This window comes from Lissotriton vulgaris, chromosome 6, assembly GCF_964263255.1.
Source record: "Lissotriton vulgaris chromosome 6, aLisVul1.2, whole genome shotgun sequence".
Taxonomy (NCBI): Eukaryota; Metazoa; Chordata; class Amphibia; order Caudata; family Salamandridae; genus Lissotriton; species Lissotriton vulgaris.
In genome coordinates, this window is record NC_141694.1 from 1,087,017,034 (window position 1) to 1,087,034,344 (window position 17,311).

Sequence of the window (17,311 nt, forward strand, 5' to 3'; positions counted from 1 at the left end):
TTGGTGAACTAATCAAAATAGATTGTAATTAGGAGGTCAGAATTAAAACCGTCGATGTTGGTTGGAAAGCCTCTGACCTGAGGTCAGAGGCTTCCTGACCAACATCAAAATAGTCCCCTTAGTTTTGATGTGTCATCCACTGCTGAAATGTTTCAAGATGTTATTCCATGTATCATACAGCTGGTCTTAAAAGCGTGTAATTACAGTGAGCACATATTGTTTTTCAAAGCTACACAAAAAGAATAAGATAAAGCTCTTGCTCAAGTATGTTGTTTGTTTTCTGAAGCAGGTTTGACTTTGAATGCGGACAAATGTGAGTTTCATAATAAAAATGCTAACTTTTTTTGGCAATATCTTTTCTGACTGGGGTATGACACAGATAAAGTACAAGCAGTGTCAAATGCTGATCTCCAGCAAGATGTTTCTTTGGTGTGTTCTTTTCTTGACTTTGCTAATTTTTGTTCTAGATATATACAAGACTTTGACACTGTAAGTGCTCCATTGAAAGAGTTGAGGAAGAATAATGTTTTATTTCAGTGGTCCCATGAATGTGAGAACAGTTTTATGCAAATCAAACCAGCCATTAAAAATGCTACTGATATAGCTTATTTCAATCCAAAACTTCATACAGAGGTTGTTGTTGACACTAACCCAGTGTGGTTAGAGGCTATCGTTATAAAACACAGTGGACACACGAATACTTGAAGGCATATTGTGGTGTATGCGAGTAGGAGTTTGTGTCAACCAGACCATGCTTACTCACATTCTGAAAAAGAAACTTTAGCGATGGTATGGGTGTGTGAACACCTCCATGTATACCTGTATGGAAAGCCTTTTATGCAGGTAACTGATCATCAAGGTTTACTAACAGTATTTGGCAACCCAAATTCTAGGATGCCTCATCGCATTGAACTTTGGGGAATACGGCTAAAAGACTACAATTATAAAATTGCGCATCGGCCAGGAAATGATCAGAACCCTGCTGATTACTTCCAGTGTCCCCATTCAAGATTAAGGCACTCCATCCAAGTCAGCTGAGGATTATATCAACTTCATCAAAAAATCAAACACACCAGCTGCTATTTCATTAGCCCAGATTATCACTACCACAAGCCACGATAGTGACATGCTAAAGTTTAAAGATATAGTCAAACATCCGTCATGAAACCAGCACACTCTCACCTGTGAGGGTTAATATCAAAAATACAGAAATGTCAAAGGTGAACTATTCATAACTCAAGACGGAGTTATGGAGGTAGTTATATTGTGAGGGTCAAGCATCTTGATTCCGAAGGGTCGATGGCAGAAAATGATTGAAGTGACCCACGAAGGACATGGGGGAATTGTTGCCACAAAGCGAGCTTTCCGAGTCTGGTTTCCACATCTCTACAAGCAAGTTGAAAAGGAATTAAAAGCCTGTAATCTATGCAGCTGCCTATCTACAGAAGTTACTCAAAACACCCTAAACATGTCAGAACTCCCAAAGCATGCCTGGGAGAGAAAATTCATTGTCTTTGTTGGTCCACTTAACAATGGACATCACCTGAACCTGATAGTGATTCTAGATGAATACTTGCGATTTCCATTAATCGAGGATCTCTCATTCACCACTTAAGTACGAGTCATAGAGAGACTGGGTGGCATCTTTTTGACATTGGGTGGTCCAGCCATATCAAAATCTGACAATGGCTAACCTTTTATTAGTCAAGAGATCAAATACTTTTAAGTGGATCTGAGTATAAAGCATCAAAGGAGCACTCCTATATGGCTGCAGGCCAATGGATTGGTTGAGAGATTCATGAGTACGCTAAAAAAAAGCTGTGCAGCATGCTATAGTTTGAAAACCTCAATTTACAAACTGTGTTGAACTCTACATTGCGAGCTTATCATTCAACACCTTACTCGACCACCAGTGAAAGTCCTGCAACCTTGATGTTCAGGAGAGCAATGACAACCAAGATACCCCAGTGGACCAATCAGAGAAAAAGAGATGAGAATGTAATTTTTACAAGGGACTTGGTTCAGAAACAAAAGATGAAAACATACTGACCAAAGACGACATGCGAAAAACATCATCTTCCAGAACGGACACAGAATGCTTGCATGACAGAAGCGTAAAAGAAAATATACTGCTCCCTTTGATGAAGAACCTTTCCAAGCAGTGTCAATCAAAGGACACATGGTGACTGTCCAGCACCCTTGGAAAACCATTCCCTGGGACTCTTTTCACTTTTGCTATTTGATTCATAGTTCACCAGATCTCCATGTTGAAGCACCCGTGCCTGCTACTTCTTTTTTACCATCGTCAGCGCTTGCTTCATGATGTTGACAGGTCTCAACTTCACACAACACATCCAGGTCGAACAATTACATCGCCAAAGAGACTAAAGGAAGAGATGTATATATGTATAATGTATATCTTTTGTAAAATTGGGAAGTTTTCATTTAACAGACTTGTGAGTTAAAAATGACGGAACCCTTTTAGCTAGTAATAAACTCTGTAGAGCTATGACAAAATTAATAAAGTGTATTGCAGTGAAGGCTGCTTTAGAATGTTAAGTTCGCAGTTGCACGCAGAGGAATATAGACATGTGGTACCAATCTCCATATTTGGCATATTCTTTGGGAGGTACCCCAGCTAGGAAGATGATACCCCCCTGTTCTCCCTGGCACACCACAGAAAACCCGAAGTGTATGAACAAACCTCCTGTGAGGCACTATGAAAAGCTTCCTTTATAGAGAGATGAATAGTTGAATAATGGCTCTCCTGCTGTTTTGTGTGGCCTTGCATGGCATGTCTTTTCCCTTGTTATCCTTTTTTTTAAAACAGGTGCCCCGGTCCCACCCAGGACACCCTAATTCTTTGGGTACATTGAGGGGATCAGGTGAGCCACAAGGCCCACGTGACCTTTGCAGCTCCACAGACACAGCTCTGTACTGAGAGGGAGCCAGCAAACTGTTTCTTTTTTGCTCCCACCATATGGGAGCACTTCCCATGTGCTCCCATGGCGAGGAGCAGTTTCTTTCTCCTGTGTCCCCAGAAATGGGTCTGTGGCCCTGCTTCTATCTTGGAGTCCCAGGTATGGGGCCCCAGGCCCCATCTTTAAATGGGCTTGCCTGGCAGGGGTAGTTCCATTCCTGTTGCCCCAGGCAAGATGGGGGCCCCTGGAGGAGATGTTCTTTTGGAGGAGGAGGCCCTTTGCATGCAAGCTAACCCTGGTTAAATAGTAATCAAATAGCATACTGAGGCATTAACTTACCATCGGGGTAAGTTTGAGAAACTGCAGCAAAGCACCATGTGCTTCATTTCTAGAGAAAAAGGGTTCAATGGTCAAAATTCTATAAAATGCCATAATTCAGGCCTCGTTGGGCCAGCCTTTTTGATCTTGGGCTCATTTTGCTCCTGGTGGTGAGCTCTAACCACCTGGCACAATTTCCATAGGCTTCCAGGCCTCTGGAGAAGTGTAAAAAAGTACTCTACCTGAAAGAACATTTTAGGAATGCATCACAGCCAAATGTAGTCTGCGCATACCTATATTCTCTGTGACTAATGTCAATAATAAAGTAGGGGTATGGCATATATAAAGATATCCCTGCAATTTAACGTAATCTATATGTGTGTTAGAGACGTATTTAATAAACTTGTGAGGCCTACCTATACATATTTCATGATAAACGTGAACATGTTCACAGACAAGAGAAATAATAATGTGTTTACTAAATGAAAGTTCATGTGCTTAGAAACTTCCACTTAATAATCATTTTACTACTGTATTAACTCTAAAGATGTGTACATTTTGATTTATTTGTGTGTATAGGAGTGCACAAAAATTTAACACCTACACTTGTTAGCTTAGCCTCACATTTGGGCCTGAAATGTATTTGGATTCAAGCTCACCTTTCAGTTTAACATTTGAATGCATATTTTCCTTTGCAGTAGAAATGTTGCATGTATTTTGTGCTTACACTATTTATTTATTTATTTATTTATTTGCGTGTTTGTACCGCGCTAGGATCACTTCCCGAAGGAGTATCTCCGCGCCTTTGGCAGCCAAAAAAGCGACTAGCGGACCCTAACCATAAACATAAGTCAATTTTGAAAAAGGAACTACAGGTTAACAAAGCCTTATTAGCAGAGAGAAAGGGGTCTTTGTTCTCTGCAGATAGTGAGGCATGTGAAATGTCAACTGCTACAATGAGCGTGATAAGTGTTGCAGGGATTCTGCTCATACACAGAACTGTGAACAGAGATCCCGGACCTCAGTGAATTATGGTGTACCAAAAATCTCACCTTAGTACCCAGAGCCCCTAACCTACTCGCATCAGTCTCTCATTAGCTCTCCATTCTATAGCGAAGCTACCAATGATTAGACAACCCAGAACATGCTACTTAGGGTACTCTCAGGAATGGTGGGAATCAAGAACGCTCTTTTGTTTTCATTCTCATAATAGTCCACAACATGAGTAAGTAGAGACACGGAAAAGTTTAAAATGTTTATTTTAACGACTTGCTCTAAGATGCAGTATTTTTGCTAACATAAGCAGGCATATGATAAAAAATAACACGATCAGCATGGTTACAATTCCATAAAACACAAAGTGAGAAATCCTATTATAATGATAGTGGAAACAGGTCCTATAGTGCCTTGTGAGCCACCCTCCCCTGCTAGGAACTAGGTTTTATAAAAATAGAAGGTCTCCTAGGCTTGAATGGGGAACTCCTTACCTCCAAGATCAGCAGAAGTGAATCACATCACAGGATCAGCAACACTCTCTCTCTCTGGAAAAGGATTTTCTCCAAGCGCCAAGATCATGCATGCAGTGCAATATTAAAGGCGCTAGAATTTCAGTTAGCAGCAGCTGTGTTCATGTTGTGTCTAGAGCGTGAGCCGATAAACCCGAATAACAGCATACATTGTTATGGTAACCTTGAAGGCTTCTGCATGCAGTGTACAGACTAAGGTCGTGATGTAAGTCTAGGGATGTTAAAAACAAGCTGCTCTCATGCAAGAAAATTCAAGCAGGTTAACTTACAACAACAGTTAGATATAGTGTTGTGTGCAAAAGCTGCAAAGTGGCAAAATGGCCTTTAAAGTTCTAAAAAGCTTATGCTAACATAGCAATGTGTGCAAGCAGGGTCCTGTATTTACTACACCCTCCCCTGATTGGAACACGTATAAGAAGGGAGGCAATTTTTAGGAACGCAGAATTCAAGTTCGAGTGAAACAGAACCAACTTCAAAATTTGAAGTAATACGTTTGTATTATCAAGGAACAAAAAATAAAAAAAATCATGTATAGGGCACGTTGAAGATAGACATATGCCAATTCAATCCAACAGTGTATAGGCACAGAACGTTGCAACATCCTCCAAGAGGAAGTCATTGTTATCATCAGAAAACATCTCAGCCATCCAGTTTAATAACATGAAGGAACATACATGTTCCTAGATAGCTGGAGCTTCTAGCACTATCAGAGGACAACTCGGGTGTTCTGCAATATAACTGCGTGCCAGGAATTCATGTGCGGCTGCCTATATATTCCAATTCCCTAGGACTCCATGCACCGCCTCACAGGCCAATATTCCAGTACCAGAACAGTCCAACTCATGAGCTACTAAGGGACTCATTAGTTGATCATAATCTGGGTTAGGAGACACCGTATTGCAGAGACACAGATCCAGAGCCCATTCAATACAGCAATCGAGGCAATGGAAAACAGGCTGCATGCATGTAAAGTATGAAAACCGAAATGATAATCCATTTGGTACACTTACGGTGGCCAGAGGTAGCGTTCCATAGTATTCAAGCATCCGGTTGCAAAGTTGGAGCAGCTGTAGCTGGTTGTTTTGTGACACAGATTGTGCAGCCATTTTTGAGCAAGCAAATTAACAGCAGCACACCGGCAGCAAAGGCGAGAATTAACGGTAAACCGCCGAAGATGCTGCAAAAAATTGAATGAAAAAATGCCGGTATCATACCAAATATAGTTTGGAATGAAGTCACAAGCCCAGAGCATACTACTTTAAAAAAATGTGCCAAGCCTGTGGTCTACAAGGCATTGAATATAGTGTGAATCAAAGCGCCGAAATGCAGTGGGAGATCAGTATTTAAAGCGCATGCACCTCGGTGCGGGTGTTTGCCACGTGAAGGACACATGTTTCACGTGATTAAGTATGGGCAACTTCTTTCTGTATCACAAAAAAAGGTAACTGTGGGTCTAGAAAAGAGAAGTGTCTATGTGTGTCTTGATGGCTCTATGTGTGCCTTAAACATGAGGCATACAACCGGATATTTACACAGTGTGAAAGATATCCATCAGTTACTTTTCCTGTACCGCCCATTTCATCATCTGGACCACTTCACAGAGTGGGGAGTCCATGTTGTAACCACCTCAAAAGATGTTATAATGAAATGGTCAACTACAATGGTATTAGGACCCAAGTGATCAGTGGCTGTTGTGTATATGTAACTGAAAGCAGTGCATAAAAAGATTTGTGAAAAAGAAAAGTGCTCTTGTTAAAATTGGAGAGTGAACGCAATATTCACTTTATTCTTGAGCCATCCACTTCCAAAGAAATAAAACCATAGGAGTGCAAATAGGTCAGTAGGTTAAACAAATGACTTCTGACTAGATTTACTGGTCGACATGTTTCTGCGGAAATTAAAGATCCAAAAAGGTATCTACCGCTTCTTCAGGACCCATAGTATTTGCTACTACTCAAAAGAATAAACATACAGTGAACACAAAAAAGGATATTAGTATCACCTGTTCACTCCTGGTTATCCTCCTGATTAGATAGAAGATATCCAGATGTTGAAGTCACCAAGACACACACACATAGACAAGGACAAGACAAATCAGGATAACAAAACCAACATTAGTATAAGTTATCACAAGCTACAACATTTTCAGGTTATTGCTCTTTTTACATATGGGTTCAACTGAACCTGATTATGAAGAGAGTTTGACCTCAGGCTCACCTCAGATGCGAGAGGAACGTGCTTCTCCTCACCTGGCATGCAGCTCAGGATAATGGGGCACCGCTCTGTAGTGTAGAAAAATATTTAGTCATGATTGTCTTTGCGACCACTGAACAGATAGAGACTCTGTAAGTAAAATTGGATAAAATGATTGACAGAGAACCCATCTCTCCCACTGGGTTCTCTGTGCACAAAGCCTTATATTACCCTGTCTAGGGAGCTTGTTGATGTTGAAATTAAAAAGAAGGATCGTGTATACCTTCCGTTGCAGAGGACTGAAGACGCGAATAAGAACGCGTATATTTGTGGTTTATATGTTGACATAACGCCCTATTGCATCTAGACGGTGCAGATGACGTCCTACATTCTTTGACAGTAAAGCCAAGACCCTACTATAAGTCGCAAAGATAAGCGCCTTTTTTCAGTAGTATCGCACTCCTAATACACAACTGCTCTTGACTCAGCTTTGTATGTAAGATATGATTAGTATGGAGTTTTAATAGTCAATTTCTGCGCCTAACAGCACTGTCATGGTGCGCAAAACAGATGAGCTCCTTTCTGTTTAGACGATAAAAACTTCTGCTCGTCTCAGTTTTATTAGCAAACAAGCACTCACTATCGTTAATGTCATACTCTCAAAACCGAACTGCTGTTAAAAGTCGCTTGATGCCTAAAGCGCTTTGCCGCTATATTAGTTAAAGGCATGAACTGAAAAGAGACTCTGGTGGGCAGCGATAGTCCTATTCTTGTCTTAAAAAGTCTCTCAAGAGTCCAAGTAATCTACTGGGCTCAAAGGCACTACAATCTGTGGGAAAATCGCAGTAAGCCGCAATTTGCCGCGAGGTTGAAAAAAGAGCTACGTCGTCTGCAAGAGAACTCTATTATCTGCGCTGTACTGACCTGTCCGTCGGTACTCCTGGCAGCCAACTGGGCTGTACGGGGAGGTATCGGGACAGAGTCTGGCATCATCTTTGTTTACTTCTGTTGTCATCTGATTGGGTAAAGATGACGACATTGTTCCATGAAACAGAATCATGGGAATTGTAGTTCCTAGCTCAAAAACGTGGAGTTTCATGTAAAACTGGTGATTATAGGATGTCTGATGTTGTAGTGTATTACGACTTCCTACACTGTGCATTATTTCATACATTGGTGCAATGATATAAAGACAAGTTATTGGGTCACTATGTCTGCTCATACTGTCGAATCATAGGATCAGCATATCAGTAAAGACCCACTCCACAGAATCATGGGAAATGTAGTAACTGAATAAAGTGTGTGGCGATTCGTGTATATCTATCAACAAGGGGTTATCATATGTTATAATGCGTTTCCTGCTAAATCCAATCGTGTGGGAAAGTGTGATATTATAGTTTAGTTTTCCGTTCGATGGTATTATATTCGGACCGCTTCCTCTGATCCACGCCATCTGGCAAGAACAATTTGTGATGTCATGGTTTTTGATATGTCTGTAGTGGCAGATTGTATTGCACCCTTTGAGCTGGAGCATTACATTAAATGGATATAAAGGGAGTCTGTTACTACATACCCCTGTGAGAACAGATAGTGAGACTCTAACCCTATTCTGCACATTTAACAGTGTAACAACTTCAAGTTAGAACTCATATAGTACACTTGATAGTATCCATAAATCCTGATTCACTGTGCTCAGGTGGGCATTAATGAACAATTTTGAAAAATCGTATTCCTTATTTAGAGTAACATCCAAGGAATATCCTCGTTAAGGCCAGCCTTATCGCAGTTCAATTTGTATACCCACTTCTGCTCGATTCTGAACAAATGTTTGGACACGTCAGTTATATGTGCTGGAATTGTCGGTTGTTCCAGTACGGTCCACTCAAAATCTGTTGGTTTGTGCCCTACTTGTAAAAAGTTGTTTGTTAGTCGGGTTGCCTGTTTTTTGCACCTTATCGTGCTTTTATGTTCAGAAATTCTGGTTCTTATTTTGCGAGTTGTCATCCCGGCATACCTCAGGAGGCAGGGGCAGGTGACAAGATAGATCAGGTTACTGCTATTGCAATTTGTAAAACGCCTTTGTTCCCACGGCGACCAGTCCCTATGTCAATACTTGTGGAGCGCTTCGTGTGTTGACAGGCTGCGCAATTCCCACAGGGATGGTGTCCCGTCACTGGCGGCATATCCCATAGTGTGCCAACTTGGTGTGTCTCTCTTGTCGGTGGTCTGGTGTGTATCAATTGGTCTCTGAGACTAGTACCTCGTTTGAATGCAAAGAGGGGCTGTTCAAGGGAGTCTGTTCCAGTGTTCAGGATCTTCCAATGTTTTCTGATGATTTGCTGAATCGCATTGGATCTTGTACTGAAGGTGTTGACACAGGTCATCCGTTGGTTCTGCACTTTCGGTGGAGATGGCTCCAATAATGCCTCTAGATTATTGTTTGCTGCCCTCTTTTTAGAACGTCGGATCAATCTCCTTGGGTAGCTTCTATCTCCAAGCTGTTCTTCTAGATCTTTGGCATGCTTATTGAAGCTCTCTTTGGTGGAGCAATTTCGCTGAATACGCAGAAACTGCCCAAATGGCAGATTATCACGTAATGATTTGGGGTGGCAACTGTTATATTGTAACAGCGAGTTAAGTGCCATGGGCTTCCTGTAAAGCTCAGATCTGAGACCTTCTGGTGTTACAGTAATCAGCAGATCAAGGAAAGCCAGTGATTGTTGATCGTATTCCACAGTGAATCGTAGAAAGTTGTTACGGTTATTTAACCAGTCATGAAAAGCCAAGAGAGCCGGCACAGTACCACGCCACACGACCAGGATGTCGTTGATGTACCTCTTCCAAACCCGCACTGATGTTAGATACGGGTTTGTGGTGTGTAATACATGGTCTTGCTCAAATTTGTGCATGTACAGGTTCGCCAGGCTGGAGGCAAAAATGCTGCCCATGCTGGTCCCCGACGTCTGTAGGTAACACTGCCCTTCAAATTCAAAAGAAATTTCTTTCATTGCTATTGTTGCCAGGTTCATTATCAAGGAGATAGGCGTGATGGAATCAAAGTCATGCTCACCCAATAGTGCTTCAATCACCTCCAGAGTTTTATTCTGGGGGATGGAGGTGCACAATGACTCCACGTCAAAGGACACAAGGAGATCTACTGTAGGGTCAAACTCAATCTCCGGTAATAACCTGAGCAGACCTTTGGTGTCTTGGAGATAAGTTGGCATGACTTTGACCAAAGGTCTCAAAAAAGTATCGACGAAAGTCGATAGTGGTTCCAGTAACGATCCAATGCCAGAAATTATTGGCCGACCTGGAGGGGGTCGTTGTACTTTGTGAATTTTGGGAAGTACATAAAAGTATGGTCTTACTGGATGTGGGGTTTGCAAAAAAGGGCCTCATTAGTTGTAATCCACCCTTCAGCGAGTGCTTCCTCTACAATGAGCCCGATGGTTGTGGACAGTCTTGTTGTAGGATCCTCCGTCAGAAGTTGGTAAGATCGAGTATCTCCAAGTAGGCGTAAGCACTCTTCTCTATATGCAGTGGTGTCCATTAGGACAGTCGCTCTGCCTTTGTCGGCTGGTTTTATTGTAACCGACTGATCTTTCATCAGTTCTCTCAACACCTCTTGTTCTACTTTAGGGATGTTCATAAAGGGTTTATGTGTTTGTTGAAACAGATCATGAATATCATGTTGCACTGCTTCCTCAAATGTTATTACTTTCGCTGGAACAGTAGCAGCCAGCGGGGTGAATGTAGAGGGTCTCTTGAGCCCGGTGTTTTGATCACTCCTCTCACCATCTTCACTTTTCAAGAAGAAAAAGTGAAGTCTCACTTTCCTAAATAAATTTGAGATTTCAATCTGGGTTTGAAAAGGGTCTCCAATGGTTGTAGCCACAAAACCCGAACCTCGATTGAGTACCTTCTCTTCGTCAGGTGTGAGAACCCGTGAGCTCAGGTTGACTATAAGGCTGTCCCTGTACTCGTTCCGGCTTGGTCCTGGGGTATCCTTTTGCCGCTCCGTAGATCCATTGATTGTGGGGGCAGATTCCACTGTACCTGGCCTTGTGGGGCCCGCCGTCTTCCGCGTGATCTCCCTCGGCCAAACCCTAAAAAAGGAGGCAGATTCTGGCCTGATTGGAAAGCTACCGGGCCATATGGGCCCATGTGTTGTGGGAACGGGAGTTGTCCTTGTAGCCATGGATTTGGAGCCCACCACGGATTGAATTGGCCTTGATTGTAATTGTGCCCTCTCCATTGTCTCCGATTTCCCTTGCCTCTATTGGGGTTTGTGGGGTTGCCTTGATTGGAAGAGTCAGAGTCACTTGAAAGATCTTCCGATGAGGAGGTCCCATAAGTGGAGCCCCCTCTCCTACCATTCCGATTAAAGGGCGTGGGACATATGTGGCACTTGTGTATGGATCTATCTTCTCCTTGGAAAACTTAGCCAGATCTTTTTTACATTTCTCTAGTTTAGAGAACAGGATAGTATCTTTGAACTCTTTGTTAGTCTTATTACTCTCTTCTTGCTGTTTAGTAAAGAGTTTCCCTGAGATGGTGGTTTTTATCCGGCCCTCTAGTGTCTGGATCTCTACCATGATCTTGTCGACTGTTTTGATTATCAAAACGAGCCAATCTCGCGTGCAATTCCATGCAATGAGGTACCAGTCTCTTATAAACTCTTCATCGTCTAGAAACAGTCGTGGAGAGTTGTTGACTATCAAGCCCGAGGGGGCACCATCACCTCAAAGGTACTCAGCCATGGTGATCCCATGGATGCATATGCGAGAATGGCTTTTCTTTAATACTAAGACCTTTGGCAACCCATCTTCCCCAGTATCTTGAGGTTTTGGCATGATGTCTAGCATGCTAGGGTTGTTATCAAGGATTGACTGTATTTCCGCTTCATCGTAAGCTAAGCCTAGATTAGACGCCATAATTGGTCACAAGTGAAGAAATTAAGTCTGTGCCTACAAATAAAAGAAAAAATAAGGGAAGAGAAAAAGAGGAACCTAAGGATGGTTCCTTAGAGGCACAGTCTCTGAACAGCTATCAAGCGAAGAACATCACAACTATCTCAATGTATCTTATTTAGACATGGCTTGTGAAAAAGAGTTTCACATTCAAAAGTGTAGGGACCCGCAGCCTCAGCTGCACTAAAATATCAAAAACAAAAGGATGGGTTGAGGGTCCAAGGGAATATTTAACGACCTCTGCACAGTTACATCTCCCTATCAAGAATTATATCACAAAAAAAGGTTACTGTGGGTCTAGAAAAGAGAAGTGTCTATGTGCGTCTTGATGGCTCCATATGTGCCTTAAACATGAGGCATACAACCGGATATTTACACAGTGTGAAAGATATCCATCAGTTACTTTTCCTGTACCGCCCATTTCATCATCTGGACCACTTCACAGAGTGGGGAGTCCATGTTGTAACCACCTCAAAAGATATTATAATGAAATGGTTAACCACAATGGTATTAGGACCCAAGTGATCAGTGGCTGTTGTGTATATGTAACTGAAAGCAGTGCATAAAAAGATTTGTGAAAAAGAAAAGTGCTCTTGTTAAAATTGGAGAGTGAACGCAATATTCACATTATTCTGGAGCCGTCCACTTCCAGCAAAAGAAAAAGGTAAAGGTTCCAACTTTTGAATATGCAAAAGTGAATATGCAGCATCCCTCATCGACATAAATTTTTGTTTTTCAGTCAAATTACACAGTAAAAATAGAGAAGAGGTGTTCATGTAGTCCCTAGGAACTTTCCCTGATTTTAAAGTTTGTAAAGTCCAAACAAACTGTATAATGGAACGTAATTGATTTTGACCATGGTACAAATCAGATACTTCATCCTGTACTTGACAACTTCTTTCTGTGACAATAGAGCCCTTATTCGACTCATCTTGTTGAACTCTGCTTTCAAGGTCAGAATGGAAGGCCAGATGGACACATTGAGCTTTCCATGCGTAGGCGGGAAAAGCACATTCTTACAGCAGACTACACGTTGGGAGAGGGTCACAACATACGGAATCCCTGCCAGCATACAGCAGCAATCTTCATTATTTAACAGTAAAAAGCTACCGTTAGCTAGCAACGTGAAAGTTGGTGTTATTGCTGGAACTGGATTACCTTTTAAAATGCATGCTAAATTTGGAGCTTGCGTATTACACAAGCCGTGCAATTGTATGTTCTTGCAAACCAGTGAGTGATCAGGTATAGATGTGCACTTCTCGCCCTTTAAATAAACCTCTTTACCCTCCCTCAGGCACCTATACGTAAAAGGCAGAGACCACACTTCATGGAGATAGGAGGCACTTCCCAAAGGTTCATATCTGCCTATGGCATAATGTTTCATACACAAACTGAATTTAAACAAGGGTAAGGGCGGTGTGATTAACCCATGAATGAGCCATACAGCTGAATTAGATTCAGCAAAAGAAAAAGGTAAAGGTCCCAACTTTTCAATATGCAAAAGTGAATATGCAGCATCCCTCATGGACTTAAAGTTTTGTTTTTCAGTCAAATTACACAGTAAAAATAGAGAAGAGGTGTTCATGTAGTCCCAAGGAACTTTCCCTGATTTTAAAGTTTGTAAAGTCCAAACAAACTGTATAATGGAACGTAATTGATTTTGACCATGGTACAAATCAGATACTTAATCCTGTACAATATCAACCACAGATAAAACAATATTATCTAATGTGTAAATTTGGGAAGAAAGGGTATTAATGCTATTATCAACAACTGCAAGCACTTTTTCTAAATTAGGTTGATCAATAGCTCTCAATCTAGAAGCAGCTTCAATTTGAGATAGTTTCCAAACCTCATTGTAAACAGCATATTCCCATCTTTTTAACCTGCCACCTACAGGGCCTTTAACAAAATCATTCAAATCAACACCGTCAGACAACTTGGACAAATGAAGCTTAACTGACGCCAAAGTGGAATGTTTAGGGCAGTTCTGACATAACTTGCCTACTGAATAGGTAGTAACAGAATGGGCGTTTTCAAAATGGGGATCAATCCTAACCTGTGTGTAGTCAGGGGCAAGACCCAGAAAATGATGTTGGCATGAGTCTGAACTTTTTTGCCATAATAACTAACCTTGGGGATTCAAGCTGGAAATATTAAAGGAGGAATTAGCTATCAGGGACTGCAATTCATCAATGGACCTATCGGTGTGATTGTACCATGTAGGGTATCCTCCTAAATCAGGAATGGAAGGGGCATTTAATTTTTTAGACATAGCCAATCCAAAGCAAGTAGTTTGTGAAATAGTGGAGTTTAAAAACAACAATTGATTCGGGATAGACATGCATGATGCAAAGCTTCGGTGCCCTGCACTTGCCAGCTTTTAGAACCCCAAACAGATTTAAAATCAATTGTATCTTTCCACAGCTCAAAGCCACCTATAGCTAATTGATCGATAAAGGACTTAGAATACAGAAATTTATTGTGGGTTAGTCTAACTTTGGAAGAGGACTTAGCAGTTATCTTAAAATAAAAGGCGTCATGATTAGACTGATTAAAATCAGTAAAATAAATAAACTTTTTCAAAAAGAGTTTTCGAGCCGCTGAACAATGTCCCCACTGTGTATAATTTACCACATTCCTAAATGTGTTTGCTTTATGCAGATAATGATTGCCATATTGTTGGTATCAGAATAAGTCTGCATTTTTGGCTGAGTCTAAGTACAAATCTTTAGCATCAAAAGCAGCATAATATTTAAAATCAGAAAAAAGATTCTCTACGGCTTGGACATCCCAATCGTCAGAGCATTTGTTTTGTTGTACAACATCCCCCCTTGAAACACGAAGTACATTGGGGACATTAATAACCTCTGTAGGACCGTGAATCTGAAATTGTACAGCATCCCACACAATCTCATCTAATACAGGCCAAGCTGTGATGTTGACAAAAGTCTGGTCCCTCTTTATTCTGCGTGATGAGGAATGGAGTGCCAAAATTCCATCAATTAACCTAATTGTAGATCTTTCTTTAACATAATGTCCATTTATCAGAAGAAAAAACATAATTACAAATCCAACTGCCATTAATAAAAAAATTGAAAAAAGCACCAGCCAAATGTAGGTCCAAGGGGGTATTAAAAATGTCCTTTAAACCAAACAGCAAAAATAGAAACTTTCGATAGGGATCTCGATGTTGTAGAGTTAGTGTCAAATGAAAAGCATGACTGGTCAGCGGCACTTGTTTGCACACCAGGCAGCAACACATTTGTGGGATAAGTGTACTCAATATCAACATGGGGCTCACCAGCCGGTGGATTCAATTACGGATTTGTAACTGTATGCATCTCAATAGCAATGTCAGGCCTGTTGGTAATGGCCGGAGCCAAAACAGAATTTCTCAGCATTGCTGGACAAAGACCGCTGGTGTAACACTTAGAAGAATCGGCCCCTCGTTGTAATTTGACATTGTCAATGGAGATGTACCTCTTTTCCTTGCGACCAGGAAGTGGAGGTAAAATGACTGTTCTTGTACCCTGCACTCCAAGCACAGGAACTGGTGCACGATATGAGGGGCCAAACTCCTTCTTGTTCTCCACCTTCTCACGGACCAGGTCACCGACTCAGGGTAGCCAGCCAACTACCGAAATCCGAAGTGTAGTATCAGATGTGGAGGGCAAATGTTCCTTTGCAAGACTGTCACGAGTCTCTTGTAGGTCGGGTAATACAGCAGAATGATCTACCTCAAAGGGTGCAGTGGACGCCGCCATGCCTAGACCCTCAAGCTCCGGAACAAATATGCCAAAGAGCATTTTGTATGGGGTCCGCCCACCCAGAGACCTTCTAGGGAGATTATTAAGTGCACGTTGAATGATATACAGATGGGGCAGCCAGTTCCTGCCAGTACCTAAAACCCTAGCTGTCAAGGAGTGCTTTAAATCACTGTTCATTTGCTCTACAACACTATTGCCCTCAGGCCTGTATGGAGACGAAAAGTTTACCTATAACCCAATGACCTCATGGCATCCTTGAATGCCTTAGAGTCAAACCCTGGTCCGAATGAAGGGTGCCACATGCAGAAATTCTCACAAAGACACCCAAATCCCTTATGACAGTTCGAGCATTAGCACTACGTTGTGACCAGAGCCAAATAAAGCGTGTGCACGAATCCACTGAAACCAAGATGTACTTATACGCAGTATCTGAGGAGAAAGGACCGTAGTGATGTAAATAAACACACCCAAGTGGTTTATTAGATATGTACAGCTGTGTTTGTGGTGAACGCACAGCAGTTGAAGGTTTGATCTGCTGGCAAATGTCACAAGTAAGGGCAAGTACATAAACATGCGTATGTTTGTACAATCAACGCCACCAGTAATGCTGCTGTAAGATAGCGACAGTCGCTGAAACGCCAGCATGTGCCGAGGCCATGCCCTCGTGAGCGGCTGTTATCAAGGAAAGCCTGCGGTCCGCGTTAGGAACGAATCTGTCACCAACTTCGTTAATTCTCACATAGGGGACTTTATCAGGACTTAAATGATAAGAGTATTTAGAAGGGAAACCTCTAGGGTAATTACCTCCCTTCTCTGTTGCGGCAATGGCTGCCAAGATGTCATCATCAATTTCACTTTTGGAACATATAACTGCTGCTACCTCATATGTTGCTACTGCTGTCTTCGCTGCTTCATGAGCAAGACTATTACCAACAGCGTGTACTCCTACGAGCTGATGAGCAAGAGTATGAATTACAAACATGAGAGTTAGACGTTCTTTAAGTTCTGAGACTCAAACCCATAGCATTTTGTGTTTTATTGTGTTACCTTTGGAATCCCAATATTCATTCTGAGTCCAAAAGAATAAATTGTCATTGTAAGACTGAACACATAATAAGAGTCACTTACAATAAGAGTAGTCACACAAGGATCAGCGTACTCCAGTGCAAGCACCAAAGCACGTAGCTCTGCCAACTGGGCGGTACAGTCCGCTAATGTCTGTGTATGCACGACATAGGACTTGAACTCTCCATTCACCACGGTACCCACCACTAATGCGCAGGCTACTGAATAAGCATGCTTTTACCTCATCGCTGGTTGCGCCGAACCGCCAGTGTAAATGATCCTCCAGCGGGCGCAAGGACAAAGGAGCCGGATAAACAAATTCATACTGTAAGTACTCCTGAGTTTGCAAAGAGGAATTGAAGATTAACGTGACATCCGGAGATGTCAACGATGTGGCCCATTGTATCCAACGTGGATGCAAAGCTTTTGAATGTTGTACACTGGCCTTTGTCACCACCTCTAGAGCAGGATATGGTGTAACAACCAACATGCGTTTGCCCTGCGACAGTGCACTTTCCTTCAGAATCGCCATCTGTACTGCAGTC